Genomic DNA, 14,685 nt, shown 5'->3' with positions numbered 1-14,685 from the left:
AAAGAAAAGAACTCAAGAATCAAATGCAGTCATCCAGTATTTGGGGTCTCGGTGCTGATTATAGCCAGATACAAATAAGAATGAATGGAACTTGCTAAAAGCAGGACCATGTTATTAATTCTTCATGAATATTTAGATGGTCATGGGAAATGTATGAAGCCACACAAATCTCAAATGTGTCACAAAATGTAGCTTGAGTGCTCATTCCTTTTAAAAACATGCAGTTGAAATGCATAATTTGCCATTTTCCTCTTTAGCAAGTTTTAGTCCACCTCTCTGGGCTGCAGAAACGTTAGATGGCTTAAGTGAGCAACCACAAATCATGAGCGAGGAAAGGTGATTTATCCATCTTATGCACTTGATTTGCTACACATATTCTTTTGAAAGGAATGCTTAGTCAGAGGAATTACACAGGCATCACGGACCATCCAGAAGACAATTTCTGCTAACGTTTGTAACATTCTCAGTGCAACTGGTGCTGGGATTCTTTTTAATTATTGCCTTTTGTGTGGCTTAAAACACTCCAAAACAAATACAAATCACAGTTTGTGGGAAAATATATATACACTTATAATTATGTCTTTTTATAGGAAATAAAATGAAACAGACCATCATGGGGTTTTATGGTGCTTTATTACACTATGGTATCGTAAAGCACATGATAAATAGCAAATTAGGCAGCATGAGTGACTCTGCAGGTAAACATGATATCATCAATGAGTGAAGTGATAATTCTCACACACTTCCACCTTTAATATGGAAATGAAACTTAATACTGCGGATAGAGTCCCCCTCAGCCTAATGGCACATCTCAGGAATATTTAAAATAGATTGTTTAGGAAAAGTTTTACTACATAGAAAGAGATGTCCCCAGGATAGACTATGCATTTGTATTTCATTTACAGCTTCACCAGAAATTACAGTGACTGTGACCCAGGTATGGTACCTAGGCGGTACAGTGCAGAGTACCTGAATGCAATGAACTTTTTACGTTGCCCTCTTTTTCTGGAAGCCCACCTGGAATCCTAGGTCACTTTTGAAGTTGAATTTCCACTCTACTTTTGGAATACGGAAGTTTGGAAAGCTGACAGTAGGGGCTGGATATCTGGAAGCCTCTTAAAAATTACGGTGTGCAGAACTGCTCAGAAAGGGGGTCAAGGTTAGTCTAGGTAGCCCCTTTGGTTTCCACCCACCATTTTTCTAAGCAAAGAAAAATAAAAAGCTTGTTGAAGATAAAATTATTAATGATCCTGAAGAGCCATTTGTGCTGATAACAAACCTTGCATGGAGGTGATTTGGTTCATGCGCGCAGCTTGCTGTTCTTCTGGTCTACAGATTAGACTTACACCCTTCCTGTTTAAAAAAAGCCAATGAAGAATCAAGATTGTAACTGTCCTCTGACACTAGTCATATCTCCATTATCATGTTTGAGATCTTCCATTTGGGGGGGCCCTTTCTGGTTGATCTTTACAGTATCTTTTTGCATTGACTTCTGTTGACTCCTTGGTTGAAGTTGCCCAACAAAGTCATTCATATTACAGGTCTGCTTTTGTACTCTGACAGTTTACTAATGTTGTTGAAGGTTACCTTGCTTTCTGATAAAAGGTTAGTGGTAACTAGTTCCTGTCACTTGCAAGTCAAAAGCTGTCTAACCACTTCCCAAATTCTCTGAATTCTGTTTTCAGCTAGTTTGGTACTTTCCCAAATAGCTGTGGATATTTGAAAAGAATAGTCCACCTTCCATAGAAACTGTCAGCAATTTTTCATGAAATTCCAAGATTTCTGTAGAGGTAGGCAGAATCTCCTCTGGTGCCTGTGAAATCTCTCAAGTTCTTCAGAATCAGTGATTGACTGTTAGCAGTAAATTAGGCTAAAGCTGACAAATATGTAAAAGATTGGCGGAATCAGAGTGATCAACATCATTCTGGAAGCTGGTTGTATTTGCTATACTTATATCTGATAACAAAGTAAAACTATTTAACCATAGTTTATTGGACATTTCTCTGTAGTACAGGTGCTGAGCTCCAGATAACTGCGTTACGTGGCTCAGTGCTTAACCTTATCATTCAGTCATTTTTAGCTCAGTTGACAGAAGGATCACTGGTGTAGCTGTAATTGGAGTTTACAATGTTTGTAAGTATTAGGTGACTTGTAGCTTAATGCCGTAACTATAGGGACAATAAATTACATGGTCATTAGAGGGTTTTAGCTATTCATATAGTATTAAGCATAAGGACAGTAACATTTCTCTAATAACACATAAAATGTGTATTCCAATTAAAACCATAATAGGATAGACTTGGCATTATATTACAGCCTCTCATGAATTTCACTGCTTAGAAATTATTACCGTTAAAATCATGGGTTCAAAGACTTGCACACAAGGATAATAAATTCCCACAAGCAGGTTTGGACAGAAGCATTGAGCCCCCATGGAGGAAGACTTTTAAAGCTGTGAAAGTTTAGCTAGCGAGCAAAGGTTTGAGGGGCTGGATTTCTTGCTTTCCTTTTTGTTCTCCACATTTGGCTGGCTCCCCAAATGAAGTGATGCTTAATTAAAAGCAATTGAGTAAAAAAAAAAAAAAGAAAGCCAGTAAAAAATGATATTTAAAGACTTTTATCTTCTAGAAGCAGTTTTACCCCTGTATGTTACTGTGTGTTTTGCTGTGTTCTTGGGAGGCTTATTTGAAGGGATGTTGAAACTACCTTATTTTTACATCCCAATCTGCTTCCTGTCCTCTATATGTGCAGGGTTCCTTTTAGTAAAAAGCAGGCCCAAAGAGGGCATTTGGAGGTAGACTTTGTCCAGGCAACTGTTTAATGCAATATATTCTCCGGTGTCCAAATACAAAGTTTTTACCTCTCTTTTCACTTACCATCGATGTCCCCAAGGACAGCACACAGCTGCTATATGTGTGCATTCAGACATCAGAGCCTGGTACATTCGTTATCCCAAGGGTATGTTTCATTTATGTTTGAAGGTGTTGAGTCCTATGAAACTCAAGCATCTGTCTCACTGCAAAGAAACAAGTATGTGCTTATATGACCTTCCAGAAGAAGGCTGCTGGTCACAATGGGACCCCCTTTCTTTACTTGAGATTAGCCCTTGTTTGTTCACCAGTCCATTCATCCTTGTAAACTGGTAAGAGATATGGAGCTGTTTGGAAGACAAACTGAACTGTGCTTCCTTGGTCAGTTCTTCACCCCTCTCTCCCTGCCCATCCTGCAATAACCTACTTAAGACTCGGTTGTTAAAATGGTTATAAACTTGCTTTGGGAGATTATGTGTTTGCATCACAGTTACACAAAGATTATTTGAAGTGTGGTTAACATGGACTAGGAGCTATCTCCCAAAGCTGTTTCACAACAAGCAGAACTACTAAAGACCTCATTCCAGGTTGTTAGGAGATTAGAAAGGAAAGTTAAATGGGTCCCCAGGGGGGAAAAATTAAACACCTTTTAGAAAACAAGAATGTTTCTTGAAACACAGTTGCAAGAATGTTTAGGAGATAAATTGACTGTTTTTCCTCAGGAATCTTCAGCATCAGACAGAAACCAGCAACGAACAAGCAAGGCTGAAGCCACTACAAAGATGAAGAGAGTATGAGTGCCCTGTATTGGATTGGAAACTGCTCCTTTCCCTAGAGTTGTAGCAGACTACAAAACTAGATGATGAAAAGGACAAAGATGTTTGTGTTAGCAACAAGACAGTCACTCTGCAGTTCCATTCCTAGTGCCTCCATATTCGCATCCATATCCCCTATTTTCTCCAGGGTGACTTCTGTTTCTCAAAATAAACCTTTTGGTGGGTTTGTTGCATCTTTCCCCCATCCACAGTCTCCTGTGGGAACCTCCAACAGCAAACCCACCCGCTGGAAGCTAGGGATACCACCTCAGCTTCTGGTCTTCTTAGCCTGGGCCACACAGCATGTGTGGAGGAAGAGGGCTTTGCTTTCTCTTCCTCCTTGAACTCAAGGGATTCATATCCTAGCAGCTCTGGCTTTGATGCCCAGCTTGCTGACACTGAGAACATAACTCTTTCATTTGAGAGTGGAGACACATGGGGCAACTGTGCCTCAAATCTCTGCACGCATCTGTCTGTGCTGTAAAAATTATCCTTCTTGTACTGTTGAGGACTTGGATGAACAATGTAGACTGGATAATACCAATTAGCTGTGAGTTACATCCCTCTGACACATGTCTCCATAACAGACCCCTCATACTTTAGGAGCTGAAGTGCAATCTGCCCTGCTCTTCTGTACAAAAGTTTCTGGTATATAATAAAAATAAACAGAGAATAGTCTCCAGTGCACAGGCCAAAGATCTTATAGTTGCTGTAGGAAATATACACAAGTATCTTCCAATGGAAACAATGTGATGTCTTCTAGCATGTCCAGAAATTTTTCATCCTGTCATAACACTGTAGTCTCTCCACTCCTCTTTGTAAGCCCTTCATCCCTCTTTGCTAATGGTTTACAATATAGAACAATTTAACTGTATATATTGATGTAAATCATGTCACCTTCTCTGTGAATTATATAAAATAATTCATACTGAAGAACTCATGGAAGGGTTTTTAAGGCTGCAATTCATCTTCTCTTTTCCATTACCTTGGGCAAGAATAAAAGCCAGATACAAATTTGGCTCTTTTCTTTGGAAAGGAAAAAATGTAGGTATTAATATCTGAAACTAGTAGTTCCTCTATATTCATAAATTGGACTGTACAAGCTCTGAAGAAGGTGAATTAGTCTAGACTCTCTCCACTGAAATCACTGGAACTATGGAGAGCAGACTTTGTATTTTTAAAGTCCCAGCTAGTCAATAAGACTAAAATATTTACCAATAAAAACAGCTTATCAGTTTTTTAACTTCCGACCCAGTCAGAAAATAGTTTTCATATCAAGTCTAATCTATTAATGCCTGTATACTTGGAAATTGCTATCGGATTGTTTGGTGGGGAACTGCCCCTTGTCCCATCAATCTGTTTATTAAGAGTACATTAGTGAGATTGCACCGGGCTGCATTTCATTCCTTGCCCCAGGCTAGCTAAGCTGTACTACAAACACAAGAAAATGTTGGATATCTAAGACTCCAGCTTGTCACTGTACAGTGCCACTGCCCTTGGGGTAGCTGTACAGAATGGTACCACCTCCTGTAACAAACACCCATGAATTCACCCAGCAAGAGAAGGGAAGAGGTATGGGTTGTAGAAGCTACATTGCCTTGGGAGTGGGGAGTCCTGTGCTCTGCTCGCCCTCTGCTCGCTAGATGCACAGTGTTTGGACTGGTATCATGGACTGGCAACCACTTCCCTCAACCAGCCACCACGGCTGTAACCAGGAATGACCCTACAGGTTCCCCAGGCTGAGATGAAACAATTTTATAATCTTTAGACCTTTGTAGTTACTTGGAAAGCTTCCAGACTTCTTTTAAAGGAGTCTTATTTTATTTTACTTGTGTTTTCCCAACCTCCAGTTGCCAACACTAGCCCACAGGGCTGGCTGATTTGCACATAAGATCTGATATTGAAACCCAGGCACTCAAGCAAGTATTGGGGATTTAAATGGTCCAATTTAAGTATATGAAATAAGACTTTCATGCATTTTTTCTCAACCTCACCACCCAAAAGTGAGATTTAGATATCCATTTAGGTGGCCACATCTGAGACACTGGCACTCAAAACATATACAAGTTCATTAAGTATGCAATTATGGTCACTTAATTGTGGTGTTCCACACAGGGGCAATTGCTTGGATTTCCTGTGGGGAAAAATGAGCATAAGTCTGCTATGGAACAGGAGAACATTCAAACTGTATGCAGCTGTACTTGTATGCACAAAATGCATGGAAAATCCTTGATGTGAGGCATCTGTGTTAAAACCAGAGAAGGAGAGATCCAGAAACTCAGGTATTAGGAGTTAACATTATCATAGCACAACTTTTGAAATCCTTGCTTGTACTGTCACTTTAAATGTTTTATTGATTAAGGCCTAGATTACTTAACCTAAAGCCCTATATTTATATTTAGCCAAGGTAAGTTATGAGTCACCAGTAATCCTTTTGATCCAGAGGTGGCCATGGGTCACCAGAGAAATGAGTTGAGTTATAATATCCTAGCAAACTAGCTGTGTGTACAGAAGAATAAATTAAATAAACTTTCCTTTAGAAAGTCTCAGTGATTCCGTACTCTGTTTCTGTTTAACCAGAAAATGTTGTGTTTGTTTTCTTTTCTCCCCCCATCTAAACCCAAAATATATTTGTGATGACAGATGTAAATACAGTCACTGATGTTTGTAGCCATCTGAACTGTCTTTCCATGAAGGGTGTCAGCACTTCAGTCCTGAGCCTTGGCTGCTCCAGCTGAGAACTGAAGTCTTTAAAAACACATGTGAATAAATTTGACTCAGGTGACTCTAAGTTTAAGTGGCATTACCCAGGTGCGTTTGCATCTGTCCGAACAGGTCTGCTGTTTACTACTACAGCCAAACAAAGCTGATCTTCATAATCTTCAGAACCTGTGAAGTATGTGAAATACAAGCATGGGTGTAAGTATTCCCCTGTGTACACAATCCAAGTCTAGTTGCCATGCAGTAAGTTATTTGAGTTCTCAGGAAGCTCAAGTCTGCAGACCCTAATGAGAAAAGGACTTCTTTTTTTTTTTTTCTTGCTTTTTATAGTCTCAAACCCTGTTAAAGAAGGTGGTGAGTACCCACAGCTCCCCTTCAAATCCTGCAGGCTTCTTTTTGCATTAGCATCTCTGTCTCACAGGGATTGTTGCCTGTGTCAGTTGTGGATGCAAAGATCACCCTCAAGGACTGTGCTGTGTTATGTGACTGTATGCTTACCACCTTGCACACAGCTGGACCATGGACACATACCAGTGTGGGAGGATCGAGGTCTTTGCATACTCTAGGGAAGGATGCAGAGTCACTCCATAGCCCTGAACAAAGCTGTACTTGCAAGTTCTTTCTTTGGACACACAGGAAATTTTGTCTAACACTGGCCTGCTGGCAGACCTTGAGATTTAGTGCAGACATTGTGCAAGTCATAGGTCTGAATTCACTTTGAACTGAAATTGGTATCATAAACTAGCAGAGCCGTTTGCTTTGTTTGCTTTCTTTGGTGTGGTTTATTTTTAAAATGTATGCATATTTCCAAGAAGCATCTTGAAAATTTATTTTTGTTGTGGAAATGGAATGCTTCCTGGTTTTTTTGAGTCTCTTGGTGTAAGCTTATGTCCTAGTTCAAGTTAGTGTTATCAGTTGCATACCAAAACCATATAGGAGAGACTAAAACAGATGTGACTTCCCATCCAAATCAGGTAGACTTTGCCCATATGAAGCTGGGTGACCAGACACTCAGGAGATTGTCCACCCAGTAGTTTTGACATACTCTAGTAACCTTGTGGGCAATACAGTGAGATTTGCTGGGCCTGCTCAAAATATGAGATACCTCACAGCCATCAGAATACAGATGATGAGTCCCAGATGTTCAACACTTGTGGATTACTAAGGAAAGCAAATAGAGGGAACAACTTTTAAGGACCTAAACAAAAAATGTCTGGTCCGATTTAGGTTCCTAAGTTGCTAAGTGGGTGAGTGTCTGTTCATATACAAATAAGTGTGGGAGCCCTGGGGCTGTAAAATCATTACATTAAAAACTCTCTGTGAGCTGGAACTTCAGATCACACGCACACGTGGCAGCTGGCTGCATACTACTTCAGCCTCCAAGTCTTCTCTTAACAAGTGCTCCAATTTTATAGCAGAAAAAATCCAGATTCATGGAAGAATCTGCACCCCAATAACTGGGGGAGACTGAGAAGAGTGCTGCTTTCAGGGCTTTGAAGTACATAATTGTCAAATCTTCAATTTTTTATTCATTTGCTCTTCCATCCATACCAATATATGGTTATGTAATTTACCGGGCTTAGTATAACTCAATGAAATATTTGATCTCAAGAGATTTGTTGTTTCACAGGTGACCTGTTTCTGAAACAAGATGATAATAACCAAAGGTACTTGGTGGTACTTTACTACCCCAGTTCGACAAGTGGTTCCATATTGATAGACTCTAGTATCCAGCAATGGAAGTTCCATTTACTTCTTCTTTCCATATACCACCAGCACTTTCTTGTTCAGTCCACAAGAATATGGATATCCATTTTAACCAAAAATAAAGTTAATCTGGCAAAAGTGCCCCTGCTTTCTTTTGTATGGTCTAGTTTCTCCATATTTTGAACTCAGTTATTCATCTGCAACTCACAAAACCTCCCGCTTACATACTCCAGTGAAGACTTCATCCAAAAGCTGAATTCCTGTATTGCAATGTTCAGTTTTACAGGTTAATTGTTTGTCATTTGCTTGAACACACAGGAACTCATTGGCAATTCATCATTCTGCCTTAGTTCCTTTTGTTGAATAGGCAGGCCCTGGTAAAGCTGACCTTTGCACAGGTTTAACGTTTCCCCTTCACACCTTCAAGGCTGAGGAGTTTGACTGACATCAATAATTAATTTTTGAACAAATACGGCACTCCTTTTCCTATGGTTCCTCTCAAAGATATGAGTCTTTGTGCATCGCAACAACAGGCATGTTATGAAGGGGGGAGTCCAAAGGACACTGGTGGAGATCGAAGTCCGAGATTCAGCCTGTCTCGGTGCAGTTGTTAATGCTGTGTCTCAGCTCTGCTATGCTGTCGTGTCCTTCCGGGTGCCATAGACAAGACAGAAAAATACACGTGTGCTGTGCACTGCAGAGATCAATACATTCAGGACAGGTTGCACCAGCTGCACTGAACAACTCTAAACAGCTGCTTTGGGCATGTGCAATAACGATGACAGGCTGTTCTGGGGGCAGATTCACTTCAATTGACTGGGTATGCCGGAGAAGTTGGGAAAATAATATCTTCATATTCTGCCCAAGCAAAAAGTTCACAGGGCAAAAAAAGGACATAATGTGGAAAAACCCAGTAGATGGCTATGCTGTTTCCTTTGCTATCAGACTAGAAAGCAAGGCTAGTTCTAGCCATTATTATTTGTCTTTACAGATTTTTACTTAAAATCTTCTATTCCTGTGTACAAAGCATCTTTAAAATGTCCCCTTGAAAATTTGGGTAAGCAACCATCCCCAGTGCCTTTGGCTTGCAGAGTCCTGTGACCTGAATCCTAAACCATGCTGGCCATGACTCAACCTTGTGGGAGACTGGTCTGGGGAGAAGGGAGGAATCTGGACAACAGGTGCTATTGTCAGCATCCCTTGCCTTTGAGGGCAGCATAACTTACAATGCAATTTGTATTGCAACATAAATCATGGCTGCCTCAAGCTCCACATAATTCCTCTGGTGCAGAGCCTGCAGTTCATGTGATACGGTGGGGGCCAAGGGCTAGTGGTGCAACAGATGTTGAAGAAACTAGGTGACAAGTGACGCGGCCTTCATAGCCTCCAGTCTCCAAAAACCGAAGTGACAGACAAGGGCAGTTTTTTGACAGTGGCAACTCCTCAACAGAAGATAGGCAAATGGTAAGATCTGGGGAATGTTTTAAGGTCCTTCATTTACAGAAGGAGGGACACAGATGCTTTGGAACAGCCCATTCCGATTTTTGCTTGCGTCTTGAGAAAATGGTAAAAATCTGAGTCAAAATGGAGGAAACCTGAGATGAATGAAGTCAGCCCTTTTCTTTTGCATACAAGATGGAGGAGGATTTGCTTTGCTTTTGGACATATGGCAATGTGGCCTTTTTATTACATATAGAAAGGGAAAATATTGTGTTCTTAGATTTGCAGGAGTGTTTCTAAACATGCAGCATGTAACATTATAGATTCTTCTGGGAGATGCTTAGTGGATCCTTTTGCAGGTGGCTATTTATTTCAGCCTCCACGTGCAGGAAGTAAGAGAAGCTTTCTAGGTGGAGGGAGTCTGGGCTGACCAGTCTGTTGGAGGAACTACAGCCAAGTCTGGTGAGGAGATCTGGGTATTAAGTCATTATAAGATTCCATGCACATAAATCTGGATTGTAGCAGAAGGATCCATATGACTGTGCAGTGTTTGTGGCTGCTTACGACTGCTGAAGGAAAGACATCTGCTTCTAAATACTGCTTTATATCTCCCTCTTGTCAATGCATCTGTGTGAGTTAGTAGAAGCTCAGCACCTGGGGAAATCCCATCATCTTCATTCTAAGGATGAACTAGAGCACCCTGTCCCCTTAGATCTAACTCTGAGGTGCCCAAGTGTTCTTGCATAGCAAACTCAGCATGAAGACAGACCCACTGATGACTTACAAAGCCCTAGATGCCGGTGTAAGAAATTCAGCCATCTCCATTCTTTTGACTTGAGTATGACAGTGCAGCTGTGCCACAGACCCATGCAATCAAGGAGGCAGAAAATCTTGCATATGGTGTTTTGACCTCATTCTAGGTTAATTCTTCTTTATGCTGACTGGACATAATGTGCTGTAATGTCCAGGCACCAAAAGCACAGCAAAGGTTGATATTTCACGGCCTTTGTAGGACAAACTCAAACATATGGGCACAGAATGGATGTGGGACATGTTTCTCATCTAATCGTGATCTTAACTAATGTTCTTGTCACAAAACCCTTAAAAAATGGCAGTCACCTGGCACTGGAACAGATGTCATTGTTCTTCAGCCAGACTCCACTTCTAATCCTTTTCTTTGTGTGTTTGAAACAGACTGTAACCAAATAAGAGGAGGGAGAAGAAAGTCTGGGAGAAACTTAGACCTTTACTACACATACCATGAAGAGGCACCACAGTCGAAAGCGCTGCTGAGCTTTGAGGAGCCGGCAGGCTTGGGAGATTGTAGGCAGAGTTGCAGGCAGCTTCCCCTTTTACTAGGACTTGGAAAATTCATTAGGCCTGAAAATTGCCAGATCTGCTCTAAAGTGAAGGGAGAAGGGTCATGTAAAGTTTGGAGAAAATTCAAACTGGGGTTTTTTTGGTGGTTTTTTTTTTTGTTTTTTTTTTTTTTGTTTGTTTGTTTTTTAATTTGCAGATTGTGAAAAATTGACCTGAGCTTCCAATTGTAAAATTTTGTCTAATAATAAAGTTGGGTGGGGCTGACCCAGCCAGGAGATACAGTGATGAAGTGTTGGGCCTGGGCAGTTTCCACTGGCAGAGATCTTCTGGAACCCAGACTGGATTTTAAAGCTCCCTGCAGGAGCGAAGCTGGCCACCGGTGTTCATTCTGTTCTGCTTCTTCATCGGCACTAATCCATACATGCAGCAGCACCCCAGTTATTTATAGTTGACCTATATTCAAAAATTGGTTATGATTGTGCACCAGAAAGACACAAAGGGCCACATGGAGGATACCTAAGCCAGGGGGATGTGCAGAGCATGTATCCAAAGGGAGAGAGCAGGGGTAATGGTATGGAGCAGGTTGATAATGAGTTTTGAAAGCTGGGATTTGTTGGCCTCTGATTAACAAAATGAAAAAATGAGGCAGAGTGCAATTAGGAGGATTACCGTGAGCTCATAACTCCTCCCCAGCTCCTGAGAGAGTGGTTTGTTAAACTGACCTTTTGTGGGGCTGGGCTGAAAAGATATAAATTAGCTCATAATGGCAGGAATATTTTCATTTAATAAAACTGCCCCAAAATTTGTTTGGAGTTCCCAGGCTTCTTGGGAGAAAAAGAGAGTGAGCTATTATGTTCTACAAAAACAATGACATTTTACCCTCTGTATTTACTCTACCAATAGAAAATCTGCAGTAGGCTAAGGTCCCTATCACCGCAACACTTTTCACATGCCTTTACAAACAGCCGAATATGCTCGGAGAAGCACTTTCCTTCATGCGCCCATCAGTGCTTCCCCTTCCCTGCAATGAAACAAATTACCTAAAAGCCTTACTGACAAATTATCCCTCTCACCATGAAGATGGATGGGTTAAAAATAGATGGAGGGGAGCAGGAAAGCATTTAAAGGCCTGCATGTGAATCCTGGGAGCTGCTGGGGCCACATCTCAGACAATCCCACAGGTGCACTGAAAGCAGGCAGGGGGGGCAGGACCACTTTGTACCCAGGGGCTGGTGAAGCCCAGGCATCTTCCTTGTGCCTACTGCTTCTGAGTGTTATAAGAGGGCAGGACCTGGCCAACAACTCTGAAATCTCCACAACTAATGAATATTCAACTGGAAACACCAGTGGCATCCCTTGTGCAACGCTGCATGGATGAAATGCGCTGCACTGTACCCTCCAGCAATGGCACGGGGAGTGTCAATTGAAAGCCACGCTGGGGCTGGGGGACATGGGGCAGTGTGTAGCGATCCCTCCTCTGTGCTCACCTCAGCTCCTTCAAGCCGAGGCACACATGGAGGTTTTAGGGCAGACATTGCCCACAAGGCACTGCCCAGAAATTAGCCCATTGCTTTCTCAATGTCCCCACTTTAAACCCTAAGCTGTGTTTCAGAGCTGCAGGCAGTGGAATGGCCAGGTGTGTTCATGAGTCCCCAGCTCATTTTGCAGAGCCTGAGAAGTGGAGAACCACTCTGAGGGGGAAGCGTAAAAAATGAAGGGGCCATTTTATACCCAGAGAGGAAAGGGGAGTCCCTGGGCCCAGCCCTTGTCTCCACCATCTCAGCAGTCCTCTCTGGGGTCAGAGAGGCTATGAGGCGTATGGGGAGGAGATGTTTTAGCAGCTGTGAGGCGGACAGAGGTGTTGGTCCTATACATTGAGAGCTGGGTCCAACAGGGGCACTGGGACAGGCTGCAGTGGCCTTGGGCACTGCAGGCCCAGGCACAGTGGCCTGGTGTTGCCATGGCAACCGTCGGCCTGCGAGGGCCTGAGGTGAGCCTGCAGCCTACTCGCTTCCTCCTGCAAAGGTTTAACATTCATTATCCCCTTTGGCTGACTTTTTTGGGTTATTCCTGCACTTTAACATTTGCTCAGTGCTCTGAGGAGGAGAGATTGTCACTGTTTCTCTTTTTGACGCCATACTCTTCCCTGGCACGCCTGCCCTTGGCTGTTCATAGGGAATGGTTGCCTTTACTGCAGGCAACACAGGAGAACTCAGGAGAAATGGGCTGTTGATAACTCACTAAAATAACTACTTTCCTCTGAAAACCTTCCCGTGTGGTTTGCTTGAGTACCAAGCAACTTAATTGTTGGAGGTATTTAAGTAATATTAAACGCTGCCTTTTTTGTTTCATGTTCAAAGGGAAAGAGCCTGTATCAGTACAATTCAGTTTTTAAAGCCTTTTAAAAGCTCTCTTTGGCAAAACTTCTTTGAAGTCTAATCCAATCTGCAGTATATATCTTCCAAGTTAATCCCAATTTTTTCAGGACAACCAATAATGTTACATAAAGGCCTTCCAAAGAATAACAAGAGTGCAAGGCACAAAATAGTTAAATTTCCTGATAAAGAGGACAATTCTGCTGTTATTTACAACAGCATAAATCTGCAGTCACTCCTCCAGTGGGTTGACCATGCAGGACCAGCCCCTTGGAAACTGATTTACTTCTCAGCTTTGCTGACTTTATTCTGTATTGGCCACTCAAACTGAGATTCAGGTTTAAAATGTTAATTTTTAATAAGGCAGCAGTTTTATTTTAGAAGCCTCCAGGAACCAGTTCTGGTTTGTGTTCATTGCAGAGCTATATAGCTTTCTCAGGATCTCTCTAGATCTTCCATATGCATTTTCTAAGTACTTTTCTATGCAATCTGTGCTGTATTATGTTTGATCCCCAAAGAGTGAAGTTAGGGACTCCTCCTGATACAAAAGGAGACACTGGATAAAAAAAGTGTGGAAAGACCCTTAAGTGGAAGGGAATATCCATAACTGGAAATGAAATAGTGGGTTGCACTACCAATCCTTAAATATCACAAATAAAAATCTGTTCAAGGTTGGCAGACAAACCACCCCGGCTCAAAGCCAAAGATGGAAAAATCAAAACTGGAACTAAGAGGTAAACTTTTAAATGCTGTAACAGTATAAATTATTAATCAAACATCTTCCCATAAGACACGATAGAGTCTCCATTCTTGAACTCTGGTCTTATTGTCCATTATGATTTTCCTCACATGACCCCCTTCTCCAGATAACCCTCCAGCTCTGTCCCACAGTGTTAAAAACAGATTACCTTCCTCAGCTCCTCAGATGCCAATCACCCTTTTTGCTCAGACTAACAAAACGACTAACATAATTACACCACGCAGAGAAGGTTTTCTCAGCCTGTGTTGGGCTTGATGTTGACTGCTTCTGCAACGACTTTTGTGCCCCAACACTTCCTCATTGTTTTTCAAGAATATTTGGTCTAAAGAAGAAGCATCTCCTCTCCTCACAGACTGTGCCTCATCAGATCATATCTGCTGAAAAATATTCAGTGGCTTATCCATGTGTTGATGAGCTTGGTGCAGGAACGATTGGCCTGACTGAAAAGAAGGGCAGTCCCCATGATTTCTGTGTTCCCTAGGGCCTTCAAAATTCGTAGCTATTCACTCTGTGTCAGTACCTGTCTGCCAGGCTGAGTTGGGAAGGTCTTTATGGTAAGGTTTCCCCAAAACACCTTAAGAACTGAACTATGTTATTGCTTCTTTGTCATCAGAAAAAACCCTGGGGGCAAAAGTGGTGTCCGGTCTGGGCTGTTTTGGGTTTGATTGTTGCACTTTATGTTCCTGGATGGTGGATGCAGATATGTTATGATCATGAGCCAGCTTTTCTGAGCCATA

Source organism: Falco peregrinus, chromosome 8 (assembly GCF_023634155.1).
Source record: "Falco peregrinus isolate bFalPer1 chromosome 8, bFalPer1.pri, whole genome shotgun sequence".
Taxonomy (NCBI): Eukaryota; Metazoa; Chordata; class Aves; order Falconiformes; family Falconidae; genus Falco; species Falco peregrinus.
This window is presented reverse-complemented; position numbering follows the sequence as displayed.